The following is a 14,177-nucleotide window of genomic DNA, read 5'->3' as shown; positions in this document are numbered from 1 at the left end:
CCAATGGCTTACTTCTAAATAGATACACACACACATACACACACACACAAATATACACATACACATAGGATTATGCTGACAATGGCCAAAATCTTGTTGCTGTGCTGCATTGTAGGTAATGACAACAGATGTGGAAGAAAAACAGTGGACAAATTTCCTGCTGAGACCTGGCAGATTTATCTTTGTTCTTTCATTATGACTTTGCAACCCTGGAAGAAGTGCATCCAGAGCCGGAGATGAAGGGGAAGCCTTTACCTTTATCCGTGTATCTGTGTTTCATTGTTTCGAGGCATTGAATGTTTGCCTTGAGTCTGTATATGCTGGAACCCGCCCTGCGTCCTCGAGGGGAGATAGGGCAAAATATGAATAAAGTGTTGTTGTTGTTGTTGTTGTTGTTATCTAGTTGCCAAAATGCTGAGGTTCTTGTATCTGGACATATCATGAGATGATGTGACTCTATGAAAAAATGGCAATGCTTAACAAAATGGAAAACAGTAGAAAAAGAGAATGTTTAACAGGTTAATAGATAGTCAAGGAAGAAATGGCTCTGAGCAGAAGACCAGAAGTCTTGGAGGTGTTTCATTCATAGGTTCACTAGAAATTGAAACAAACATGATGGCACATAATAATAAGAATGATTTCTATTGCATTCCAGATTTTTGCCTCACATTTATAGGGGTGTGAGCCATGTTGATATACTATAATGTTTTGTGATGTTATTTGATGAATTGAATGTACCAAAACTGCACTTAATTTGGAGACTAAGCCATTCAAAATATTTATTTGCAAACTGTGGACGAAAGAGTTTGGTCATGAAAGTCACACAATTTAGAGAAGATTGGTTGTCATGCTCACCTTTCACTTCATTAACTCAACCATTTTCTACATATGGAAATTATTAGCGTCTTACTACAGCCTTCAATACTGCTCCAAAAGATCAGTGTACAATGGTTGTTTTAAAAGCTCATGCAAATAAATATCATCTTATTCTACACATTACAAATTACAATGTGACTAGAAGGGGAAATGATGTCCTTAAAGCAAGAACATCCATGATGAAAAACAAACCAAAGAACTGGAACTTGAGGTGTGCTTTTAAAAAAATAATGATAAAAAGCAAAACATGTATTTCAAAACAATAACAACTTGAAAGTAAAGTACTGCTGTCGACAGATAATGGTCATCTGCATTGAAATTGTTTTTGGGTAAACTGAATTATGAGATTCTTTGATAAGGAAGTGAATTAAGAACTACATCACACTCAGGCATTCATGCTGAAAGTAGCAACAATTGTCAATGACCTTTAACACGTTGGCTGTTCAAATGAGCGCAGATCATTAATCCTGTACAACATACGTCTGTGTGAGTATGCAATGTGTACGTTGCTTACAATCTTTCCTTCATCTATATCCCCAAATGCTCTCTGCTTCTAGGTATTTATGAGTTGAGCAGTTGCAGACAACTCCACCCCTTCACTCTTGCCTGCCCCAGCACCTCGGCTTGTGTGTTAGTGTGTGCGGAGGGGGAGTAGATCCTGTTGCAAATGCAAAGGGGTTGGAGAATGATAACACAAACATTATGGGCACCAAATACCACAGCACTAGGTAACCATTTATACTGCAGCTGAGCCGTCCTTGATGATCTGGCAGGCAAAGAACCACGTTGGAGAGATCTGGACAGCGTGTTCCTTTTCACTGCTTAGTAATCATGGCTGAGCAGTGATGGGGTTGGGGGAAGGAGGGGGGCCAACTAGAAGAGGAAAGATCTGCAAAAGGAAGACAGCATCAGCAATCTCTCCAAACTTTTGCCTCTGCAATTCTGCATCATCACATACAGTGGGGCTACGACTGAACCAAAGCCTGAACTTTGCCCCAATGCTTCTAATTCACCAAGATTTAAGATTAATCAAATATTTCCTTTCAGCTTCAGACTGAATATATTTCAGTTGCATTTTTTAAAATGTGGGATATTACAGCAAGCTTTAGAAAATGCACTGGGAGATATGAATGATGGCAACTTAGAGATCTTTAAAAATGGTGCAGAACAGATGGACTTCCTTGGATAATGTTGAAATTATCTTGGAGCATTAAAATTATTAGTTGTAGGGGGAAATGGGGAAAGAACATCTTGAAAATCAATACCAATATTATGAATTCTTCACACTGCTAGAATGTCTATTTAGGACGTTCTACATAAAATGATAAGATTGCCATATTATACAACTGCATCTGCATGTGTGCTGCCCAAAATATTATATGAGATATTCCCCAATTATTATATCACAGTTTTGAAATAGGAGTTATGAGCAGGATGAGTGTGCATAAGTAATACATTAAACAATGTATACCTTTAACTATGGTGTGTGTGTGTACACAATTGCGAACAATGACTGTATGTGTATAAACATGCTGGGAATTATAGCTATGCAGTACATACATGTGATAAAATAGAAGTCCACACTGGCAGATAATCCATTTTGTGGATTTTATACAGCTGTAAGGAAGGGGCCTCAGTTAACTCGCACCCATGGGGATTGGTAGATGTTGGATAAATCTACCATATATATTCGAGTATAAGTCAACCCAAATATAAGCCGAGGCACCTAATTTTACCGCAAAAAACTGGGAAAAAGGACTGACTTGAGTATAAGCCGAGGATGGGAAATGCAGCAGCTACTCGTAAATTTCAAAATAAAAAATAGATATACAATTACATTAATTGAGGCGTCGGTAGATTAAATGTTTTTGAATATTTACATAAAACTGCAATTTAAGATAAGACTGCCCAACTCTGATTAAACTATTATTCTAACCTTCTTCAATGTAAATGTGGTGACATATCCTTTCAATAATAATAGAGTAAAACAATAAATGTAATAAAATAATAATAGAGGAAAATAATGGAAATGTAATAATAACAGTAATAATAGAGTAAAATAATAAATGAAATAATAACAATAAATAGATGTAATAATTATAAATGTAATAATAAATGTAATAATAATAATAATAATAATAATAATAATAATAGAGTAAAATAATAACTAACCTTGACTCAAGTGAAAGCTGAGGGGGACTTTTTCAGCCTAAAAAAAGGGCTGAAAAACTAGGCTTATACTCAAGTATATTCAGTAGTTTCCAGTTGCTTGAGAATATTGTTTCTGGCTGCTATTAAAAATAGGCCTAACTACTACTTTAACCTATATTATACCATACCATAAACTATGTATTGACTTGATCTAAATATTGAAACAAAGCAATAAAAGCAAATAAAAACAAAGAAAGACAAGCATATCTTAATGTAACAGTTTTACTGTATTATAAAAGTAGTTTTGTAAATGCATTATTATATATTGATTTTTTTTTGCTAGTTGCTTGACAGTTTCGGTTACTTGAGTTCTGGTTAGCTGAGAATCTACTGCTTGGAATATTCCACACAGGAATTCATTAAGAGATCTCTTTCATTATTGTCCATTTTATTTTCAGGAGAACAATGGCAACTTAATAGCACATACATGACGGAGCCCACATTAAATAACTGTAATTGAATTTTACTGAATTTTAATTTTTTACACTCATGATACAAATATATGGTTCTTTTGAATTTTTAAATTCATGTCTATGTATTTGCCTTGTTTTAAAATTCTTTTGTATTGTGTCATGTCATTCTCAGCCATCTTGAGTGGAGAGAAAGGTGGGATACTACTTCCCAATAATAATATTTAAAAATTAAATAACTGCATCTGTCTAGAGGTTAGACACATACTCTTGTCAGTGAACGTATAGCATAGTTTTCCTATGGGGAGAAATATGAGATAAAACAAAGTAAATCATAATTATAAAGCATCTCCCTCTATGAACCAACTCGGAGGTTAATATCGTCTGACGAGGTCCTCCTCTCGGTCCCACCTTTTTCACAGGCACAACTGGTGGGGATGAGGGACAAGGCCTTCTCAGTGGTTGCCCCTTGATTATGGAACCCCCCTCCCCAGCGAAATCAGGTCATCTTCCACCCCCCTACCTTCAGAAAGCATGAAACAACGTGGCCTTGGGACCAAGCCTTTGGTCAATAGTGAAGTGCAGTAAGTGATTATGGAAAATGTGCTAAGACAATTGGAATGGCTTTTTGACTATGATCTCAGATTGCGTAGTTTTAATAATGTGTTTTAATCTTTATATGATTTTAAAAGTGGCTTCCAGATGGTGCAGTGGGTTAAACTGCTGATCTTGCTGACCAAAAGGTTGGCGGTTTGAATCCGGGGAGCAGGATGAGCTCCCACAGTTAGTCCCAGCTTCTGCCAACCTAGCAGTTTGAAAACATGCAAATGTGAGTAGATCAATAGGTAATGCCACTCCATGCAGTCATGATGGCCACATGACCTTGGAGGCATCTACAGACAATGCCGGCTCTACAGCTTAGAAATGGAGATGAGCACCACCCCCCAGAGTCAGACACGACTAGACTGAATGTCACAGGAAATCATTTACCTTTACTTTTATGATTTTAAACTCATGTTTCAATGGATATGTTTATTTTATGTCTGTTGTGTACCTGGCATCAAATTGTTGCCTTTGTAAGGCCACTCTGAGTCCCTGTCAGGGCTGAGAAGGGCAGGGTATAAATACTGTAAATAAATACAAAAATAAAATATTTATAATAATAATAATATGTAAAAATAGAACAGAAGCTAAACGTGTACTTTTTTCAGTATGTGTACATGTAAACATATAGGATAATTTTGCTATGAGAAGAAAGATGGGATAAAAAGAAAATAAATAATTATAATAAGCAACATTATTTAAAAATAGAACAGAGGCTAAACACATACTTTTGTCAGTGTGTGTACATGTGAACATATAGGATTGTTTCCATATGGGAAGAAAGATGAGATAAAAATAAAGTAAATAATAATAATAATAATAATATTTTATTTAAATATAGAACAGAGGCTAAATGTGTACTTTTCTCAGCGTGCGTACATGTAAACATATAGGAAAGTTTCCCTATGAGAAGAAAGATGGGATAAAAATAAAGTAAATAATAATAATAATAGTAGTAGTAGTAATTACTATTTTATTCAAAAATCGGTTAAACCCTTTTTTTGTCAGTGTATGTACATGTGAACATATAGGATAGTCTCCCTATGGGAAGAAAGATGGGAGAAAAATAAATAATTATAATCGTAATAATTTTATTTAAAAATAGAACAGAGGCTAAATGCATACTTTTCTCAGTGTGCCTACATGTGAACATATAGGATGGTTTCCCTATGGGAAGAAAAATGGGATAAAATAATAATAATAATAATAATAATAAATTTTAAAATAGGTCAAACGCTTACTTTTCTCAGTGTGTGTACATGTGAACATATGGGATGGTTTCCCTATTTGGAGAAAAATTGGTTAAAATAAAGTAAATAATAATAATAATAATAATAATAATAATTGTTGTTGTTTATTCGTTCAATCGCTTCCGAATCTTCATGGCCTCATGTACCAGCCCACGCCAGAACTATATAATAATAATTTTATTTAAAACCAGAACAGAGGCTAAACACGTACTTATTTAAGAATAGGTTAAATCCTTCCTTTTGTACATATTAGTTTCTCTATGGGAAGAAAGTTGGGATAATAATAATGATAATAATAATAATAATTTTATTAAAAATTAGTTAAATGCTTACTTTTGTCACTGTGTGTACATGTGAACATATAGGATAGTTTCTCTATGGGAAGAAAGATGGGATAAAAATAAATAATTATAATAAGCAATAATATTATTTAAAAATTGAACAGAGACTAAACACATACTTTTATCAGTGTGTGTACATGTGAACATATAGGATAGTTTCCCTATGGGAAGGAAGATGGGATAAAAATAAAGAAAAAAATTATTTAAAAATAGAAGAGGCTAAACACAAACTTTTCTCAGTCTGTCTACATGTGAACATATAGGATAGTTTCCCTATGGGAAGAAAGTTGGGTAAAAAAAATCATATTTATTTAAAAACAGAACACATACTTTTATTACTGTCTGTACATGTGAGCATATAGGGTAGCTCCCCTATGAGAAGAAAGTTGGGTAAAAATAAATTATTATTATTATTATTAATAATAATAATAATAATAATAATAATTTAAAATAGAACACATAGTTTTATTACTGTCTGTACATGTGAACATATAAGATTGCTTCCCTATAGGAAGAAAGTTAGGTAAAATAAATAATAATAATAATAATAATAATAATAATAATAATAATTTAAAAATAGAACACACACTTTTATTACTGTCTGTACATGTGAACATATAGGATAGCTTCCCTATGAGAAGAAAATTGGGTAAAACTAAATAATAATAATAATAATAATAATAATAATAATAATAATAATTTAAAAATAGAACACATAGTTTTATTATGTGAACATATAGGATAGCTTCCCTATGGGAAGAAAATTGGGTAAAAATAAATAATAATAATAATTTTATTTATTTATTTATTTGTCGTGTCAGAGCAACCAGTCCATTATACTACATTTCTAACAGAACAAAGCAAACAGACAGAAAAATACACAACTTGTGAGAAGCGACCAGCATAATAATAATAATAATTATTATTATTATTTAAAAATAGAACACATACTCATTATATGTGAACACAGAACCTCATTACCTCTGAGGATGCTTGCCATAGATGCAGGCGAAACGTCAGGAGAAAAATTGCCTCCAGAACATGGCCATATAGCCCGGAAAAACCTACAACAACCCAGAACACATACTTCTGTTATGTGAACATATAGGATAGCTTCCCTATGGGAAGAAAATTGGGTAAAAATAAATAATAATAATAATAATTATTATTATTATTATTTAAAAATAGAACACATACTTTTGTTATGTGACCATATAGAATAGTTTCCCTATAGGAAGAAAATTGGGTAAATTATTATTATTATTATTTAAAAATAGAACACATACTTTTATTATGTGAACATAGCTTCCCTATGGGAAGAAAGTTGGGTAAAAATACATGATGATGATGATGATGATTGTCCCTAAAGCCAGAAGGCATACTTTTGTGCCGGCGTGCCCATGTGCCCCTCGAGGCCGGTTTCCCCTTCCTGCTGTTCCCTTGACTCCTTTGGGCAGAAGCGCTGCCCTGCTAATGAATCCTCCCCATTAGGGGAACAATTGCCGAGACGGGACTCATTTGGGGGCCACCGAGCCTCTCCCCGCCTTAGACAAGAACTTTGTGCTGATGAGACAATAGTAGACAGTGTGTGCATTTCAGAGAGGAGAGACCATTCCGCCGCCGGGGGGGGGGAGAGGGGAGACCTCCCCTTGTACATTGAAAGAGGGGCGGGCAAAAGGGGCCGAAGGAGAGCCTCCAGGTCGGGCTGGAAAGGCGCCGGGAAAGTTGGGGTTAGCGGGGAGTGCAGGTTTGCGGGGAGGCGGAGAGTTCTCCCCAAGCGCCCCCCCCTCCCTGCTGGGCCGAGTGGAGCCGCCGCCGTGCATCATGTGCCGCTCTTTCCTGATTGCAGGCAGCGCGTGGTTTCACCTTCAGGTTCTGCTGTGGACGCGTCCTTCTCTTTAAGCCATCACCTCAACCGCCTGAAGGTAAGGGGCATTTGGAAGAAACCATTTCTTCCCGGGGGGAGGAGAGAGAGAGAGGGATGTTGCTCTTCGGCCATTGGGGAGGGGAGGGGGAGAGAAATATGCCCAATGCGCCCGTGGGGGAAAACTTTCCAATTAATAGTTCATCCCGCTCCCTAATTGGAGGGAGCTTTCCAAGGATCACTACTTGGGGGGGGGGGGGGGGGGGTTGAAACAGTTCCTAAATCAATAGATCCTGGTGTGTAAAGAGTGGGGAAGGATACGTTGTATATGGATTTATTATATAGAGTCTCTTTTGTATCTTTGGTCAAAAGGAAAACGGGGGGGGGGGGGGGGAGATCAGGAATATAACATAACTCCCACCCATTAAGGATGGGTTGGGTTGGAATGGAAAGCAGAGAAACCCAATTGGGAAAATTAATTAAATAAATAAAAATAATTAAAAATTTCCATTAAGGATGGGTTGGAATGGAAAGCAGAGGGACCCAATTGGGAACATTAAAAATATGTTTTGTTTTGTTTTTTTTAAAAAAATAAAATTAAAATTAAAAAAATTAAAAAAGGGACCTAATTAGGACCAAAATAGTTGTTTCCAGGAGGAAAAAAGGGAATCTTTATAGAGGGCATGAGGAGAGAGAGAAGGAAGGAGGAGGAGGTGGGGAAAGGAAATAATGCAGACATTTTGACCTATGGAACCCTCCTCCTCCTCCTCCCCCTCTGGCCCCTCCCATCTCCACCCCAAATTAGCATAAGAGTGGCAAGCAATCCTTTGAATGCAGTGGTTGCGACAAGTTGGAAGAAACTTTGAAAGCAGTGGCAACTCTTCTTCATCACTAGAGAAGAAATCCACTTCAAATCCGAGTTTCTGCCTCCTGCAGGATTATGGGCTTTGTAGTTTAGAAGAAAATCATAGAGTTGGAAAAGACCTCATGGGCCATCCAGTCCAACCCCCTGCCAAGAAGCAGGAAAATTCAAAGCACTCCTGACAGATGGCCATCCAGCCTCTGTGTAAAAGCTTCTAAAGAAAGAGCCTCCACCACACCCTGGGGCATAGAGTTCCACTGCTGAACAGCTCTCACAGTCAGGAAGTTCTTCCTAATGTTCAGGTGGAGTCTCCTTTCTTGTAGTTTAAAGCCATTGTTCCACGTCCTAGACTACAGGGCAGCAGAAAACAAGCTTGGTAATAGTATGAAAGCTGGGCCCCGAAGCTCTCAGCATTACGCTGTTTCCACTTCACTCCTTCGGGAGCGCTGTTTGTGCAACGCAGAACAGAACACAGATATTATAGAAGGAATATAAGAGTTCTTATAAAACCCTATAAAACTACAACTCCCAGGATCCCATAGCACCCTTGGACGGAGAAAGGTGAAAGAAACCCTATGAAACTATGACTCCCAGCATTCCATAGCTCTCTTTGGCAGAGAAGGCTGAACCCCCCCCCCATAAAACTACAACTCCCGCCATTCCATAACACTCTTTGGCGGAGAAAGGTAAAAAAATCAATGAAACGACAACTCCCAGGATCCCATAGCACCCTTTGGCAGTGAAAAAAACTCTATAAAACTATGACTTCCAGCATTCCATAGCTCTTCAATGGAGAAGGGTGAAAAAAAAACCCCATGAAACTACAACTCCCAGGACCCCATAGCACTCTTTGGCAGAGAAGGGCAAAAACCCTATAAAATACAACTCCCAGGATCCCATAGCACTCTTTAGCAGAGATGTGTGAAAAACGGTATCAAACTACAATTCCCAGGATCCCATAGCACTGTGGCAGAGAAAAACCCGTATTAAAACTACAACTCCCAGGATCCCATAGCACTCTTTTGCAGAGAAGCATAATAAAACCCACCTAGGTAAAGGTAAAGGTAGTCCCCTGACATTAAGTCCAGTCATGTCTGACTCTGGGGTGTGGTGCTCATCTCCATTTCTAAGCCGAAGAGCCAGCGTTGTCCGTAGACACCTCCAAGGTCATGTGGCCGGCATGACTGCATGGAGCGCCGTTACCTTCCTGCCGGAGCAGCACCTATTGATCTACTCACATTTGCATGTTTTCGAACTGCTAGGTTGGCAGAAGCTAGGGCTGACAGCGGAAGCTCATGCCGCTCCCCGGAATCGAACCTGCGACCTTTCGATCAACAAGCTCAGCAGCTCAGTGCTTTAACCCACTGCGCCACCGGGGGCTCATAAAAAAAAACCCACCTATAAAACTACAATTCCCAGGATCCCATAGCACTCTTTGGCAAAGAAGCGTCAAAAAATCCACCTATAAAACCACAACTCCCAGGATTTCATGGCACTCTGGCACAGAAGGGCAAAAACCCTATAAAACTACAACTCCCAGGATTCCATAGTACTCTTTGGTGGAGAAGGGTATAAAAAACAAAAGCTGCAACTCCCAGAATTCCATAACACCTTTTGGCAGAAAACGGTGAAAAAACCCTATAAAACTGCAACTCCCAGGATGCCATAGCCTTTAGCCATGGCAGTATAAGGGTTGTCAAACTGCAGTAGCCCTATAGTGCAGATGCATCCATATTTATCACAAAGTCTTTAGCCTTTTCTACCCAAGACTGCTGGTGCTGCCCCAAGCTACAACTTCCAGGATTCAAAAGCATTGAACTATGGCAGTCCGAGTGGTATCAAACTACATTAATCTAACAGTTTAGAGGCATCCTTGTTATTTTTGCATGACTTTGAGGGCGATGTATGTGCTTCATGGTGTCACCTGTGGCACTGGGAATGCAAATAAAAGCCGATGGGAAGCCAGGCGGAACAACCAGCATTTTGCGAAGTGGGAGGGGCAGCGGTGGAGAGATTTAATATCCTTGAAAGCTTTTGGGAGGAGTCTCTCTGGCCATCTCCCCTACCCATAAAACAAAAGCACCATAACACCCACAGCCCCACCAAGTATTGAACCGTGACGTCAATCCGTTTTTGTGTGTCTGTGCAGCATGGTCATGAATGTCTCCGACGCGCCCTCTGCGAAGTGCTCACAGGAAAACAGATTACAAGATTAACATCTGTTAACATGATCGTTTATCTCCAGCCAAAAATAGGTCAGTCCTTTCTTAAGGAAGCGCGATGGCGAGGCACATGATTAAATAATGAAATCAAACTAATGAGTTTGTCAATCGGAGAGGTTGGGGAGGGGACCAAAGGGGGTCTGTTTGAATCGGCAGGCATTTCTATCCCAAAATTTGGATTCAGAGCCTTGGAGGGCATTGATACTGTGGAATGAGCGCAGTTCAAACCATGCTTGAACTGCCATGGATCAATGCAGTGGAATCCTGAGAGTTGTAGTTTGGTGAGGCACCAGCACCTTTTGCCAGAGAAGGCTCAAGACCTTGTAAAAGTACATCTCCTATCTCCCAAGTACAAACTGCATTCATTCTACGGTGTAAATGCATCCTCGCTGAGCAAAGAAGAATGCCAAACACGGCTGCTGTGTTTTGCTTAGCCAAGACAGGCAGCCTGGTTCTCCAATTACCAGCTCTCTGGCTGGGGTTTGCAATGCAACTCTACATTATTCAGCCCCGGGAAGAACTGCTTGGTCTTGTATTTTTTTCTCCCTGCGTGCATATGCCTTTTGTTGGGAATATCAGTCGATATCTGGAGAGGTAAACGAACCCTTGCCCACCTCCCTTCCCTTCTCTCCCTGTCCATCTGCCCCAAATTAAAACCCTTTCAGATCAGAACTGCAGTGATCCAAATGAGTTGGTTTCCAGGATCACGTTTGAAAACAATCTATGGACGTTTTTTCAAACAATGGTGCAGACTTGCTTATCTGAAGAAAGCTGGTTGGAGAGTGTCCAAAATTACACCTATTTGCCTTCCAAGATTATTTATATCCATTTAAGAGTCATGGCTAAAAAGGGATTTCTTTAAAAAAATTGCATTGAGTCCAGGACACAATAGGGGTTTGAATTCTCCGTGGTATTCAAAGGAGACTGCTGTGTAGCCAAAAAAAAGTGGGTGCAGGGCGAGGAAAGGCTTTATTTCCTAGGGATTGAAGGCAGTACCTTGTTGATTCTTTCTGAATTGGCTGTGTTTTAAAATCCAAACAATCATATACCCCTATATGCTCGCTTTTGCCAGTGTGAAAACTTAAATGTCCAGGCTCAAGAGGAAAAAAAAGAAAACTTGTTGGGCCATCATTATACTGTAACCTAAAGGTTGTTTTGGTACCACACAATAAGCATATGCACACAATTAATAGAAGTAGCAGGCCTTGCCTGTTGTGGATCTGGCCTTATTTCACACTTCCCTTTGTGATTCCACCCCATTGTTTTGGAATCTAGGTTTATGACTGAATTATGTGAATGTCAATGAATTGCTTATTATACTAGCCCTAGGCCATGGCATCAAATAATATACAACCTTTTAAAATACAATAAGCATTTTCCGATGTAAACATTAAAACTTATTCCATATGCTGGCTCTTTAAAATTATAGTAGCAGTGACATGCTAACAATAAAAAATATCTGATTTGTGTCATCCCAAATTATTTCCATTTCTGAAAAATACTGCTTGCTAATAAGTCGATTGTTCAGGACAATTTGGGATTTCAGAGTTTTCAGTAATACAATGTCAATTTCTTCCAAAAGTTCACCTTGGTTTGGGTGGATGGGCGCAATAGGTTGTGAAAGGACTAAATGCGGCCTTTTGTGTGGAAGCCAACTTCTCAGCCTGCTACTATTCTTGTGTCGTCAGAACTATTTCTTGTTAGCGAGAAACCTGAGCATGCTCAAGGAGAGTCCTTTATGCTTTGGCTTTGTGCCACATACTTTATTTCATAGCTGCTTGTCTAAATGAGTTAACTACCAAAGAGTTTTTCATTAACTCTCTGAGCAGCCGTATAGGAATGATAAAAGAGGCTATCTGAAAGAGGGCAGGACACCCCATAGGAACATAGGTCTATTCCATTTTAGATTCTGTGTTGTGTTTATCCATTTACTTTTACCAGTTTTATCCATCCAGTTTGGGACAAGCGCGTGCATATATGGGGTGGGGAGTACTTATTAATTTTTCAGTAGCTTGTTGCTGTAGGCAAGCAGTAACTGAATATAGGTCTCAGCTCTTGAACTTTGATGTCACAAGTCTTCTATGTGTTCTGAGTTGTACTGAGTGTCAGATGCCGTAGCCTAAATCTTTTTGTCCCAACTAGAGTACACCCACTCAAACAGTGGAACTCCCATAAATGTTGACTTAGTAAATTCTCATTGACTTGATGGGTCCGTTTGTGTTGGGAGTTATGGCTGGAGTTAGGCCAATGGCATTACTGTAGTGAAATCATTGTGAGGATTATGGAACAAGTGTCATGGCAACCTTGAGGGTGGCTGTACATTGTTCCCAGTGGTTCTCTTAGGATGTGTTCATCATTGACACCAACACAGTACCGTCTTTTGCATACTTATTTGGAAGTAAGTTTAAGGATGTTTTTCTTTTCTTATGGGAGAAATTTTGCTTGAAATCACAGTATGTCCTTCTGAGTCCACAGGATCCACTTGTAAAAGCACATTGCCATTTCCATGTCCCACAAATTTTATTTATTTATTTATTTATTTATTTATTTATTTATTTATTTATTCTGACTGCCATATGTTGGAATTCAACCCCACACTGCCCAAGTCTCAAGTCCTCAACAAGGAGCAGTTAGTTAGTTTAGTATAGACTAAGGGTTTGCCTTCCCCCATGTCTCCTGTATGACACTTGGAATGTATCTAATTTCTCCTCTCCTCTCTGTTTTTGCTCTTATTCTGATTGGTTGTTTAAAATTGATAGTTTTGTACTTTTTGAATCTGACTTCTGCCTTCTTACACTTTAGTATGGAGTGTATGTGCTGTGTACTTTGAGATCTCTTTCTACTTGTGTGTCGGGAGAGATGTAGTGATTGAGTTTCTCCCTCTCTTGAAACCTTAGAAAAGTTGCACAGACCCAGTTCTTGATTGTTAAGAAATGCAGCTATTATTTATTTCCTTATTTATTTACTTTATTTATATACGGCTTTTCTCAGCCCTCAGGCAACTCAAAGCGGTATTTCTTATTATTGTAAATAAACCTTTTGTGATTTTTTTTTAAGATTGCACTTTGCAGGTTTGCCTCTAAGCTCAGAATTCTTTACAGCCACATCACATGGCACTTCATGCTCTGCTCACAAATGAACTGATGTATTGTTGAAGGCTTTCATGGCCAAAATCACTGAGTTGTTGTAGGTTTTTTGGGCTGTATGGCCATGTTCTAGAAGCATTATCTCCTGACGTTTCGCCTGCATCTATGGTAGGCATCCTAAGAGGTTGTGAGGTCTGAGCTAATGCTCAACTTTTTTATCCTGTTTGTTTTTGGATGCTCTGCTGTATATTTTAAGGTAGTTTTCCCTAACACCATGCACATCACTTGTGCTTGAAAGGCTCAAAAGTGGCTTTACACTTCAGCAAAGTGTATATTTACTCAAAAGAAGGTATCACTGGGACAATAATTTCAAAATATTTATACATGTGGAAACTCAGAATATACTTTGAAGTAAGTCCATTCGTTTTGAGGAGTTTCATAGGATGACTGGA

General features: G+C 38.5%; 1 protein-coding gene across 2 annotated transcripts in view; it reads left to right on the top strand.

Moving 5' to 3' along the window:
* Positions 1-7,370: 7,370 nt before the first annotated feature.
* Positions 7,371-14,177, top strand: part of ZNF516 (zinc finger protein 516) — a 140,621-nt gene continuing 133,814 nt past the window's right edge. Inside the window, exon 1 of one of the 2 annotated variants that reach the window (XM_060774967.2) lies at positions 7,371-7,616. The gene's annotated coding sequence lies outside the window, so the exon portion shown is untranslated. Of the gene's footprint in view, positions 7,617-10,556; positions 10,673-14,177 lie in introns of those variants that run through there. The other variant, XM_060774968.2, reaches the window with a different exon arrangement.

The sequence above is a fragment of the Anolis sagrei genome, chromosome 4, assembly GCF_037176765.1.
Source record: "Anolis sagrei isolate rAnoSag1 chromosome 4, rAnoSag1.mat, whole genome shotgun sequence".
Classification (NCBI taxonomy): Eukaryota; Metazoa; Chordata; class Lepidosauria; order Squamata; family Dactyloidae; genus Anolis; species Anolis sagrei.
The sequence above is the reverse complement of the archived record's forward strand: the minus strand, read 5'-3'. Positions and strand labels throughout refer to the sequence as shown.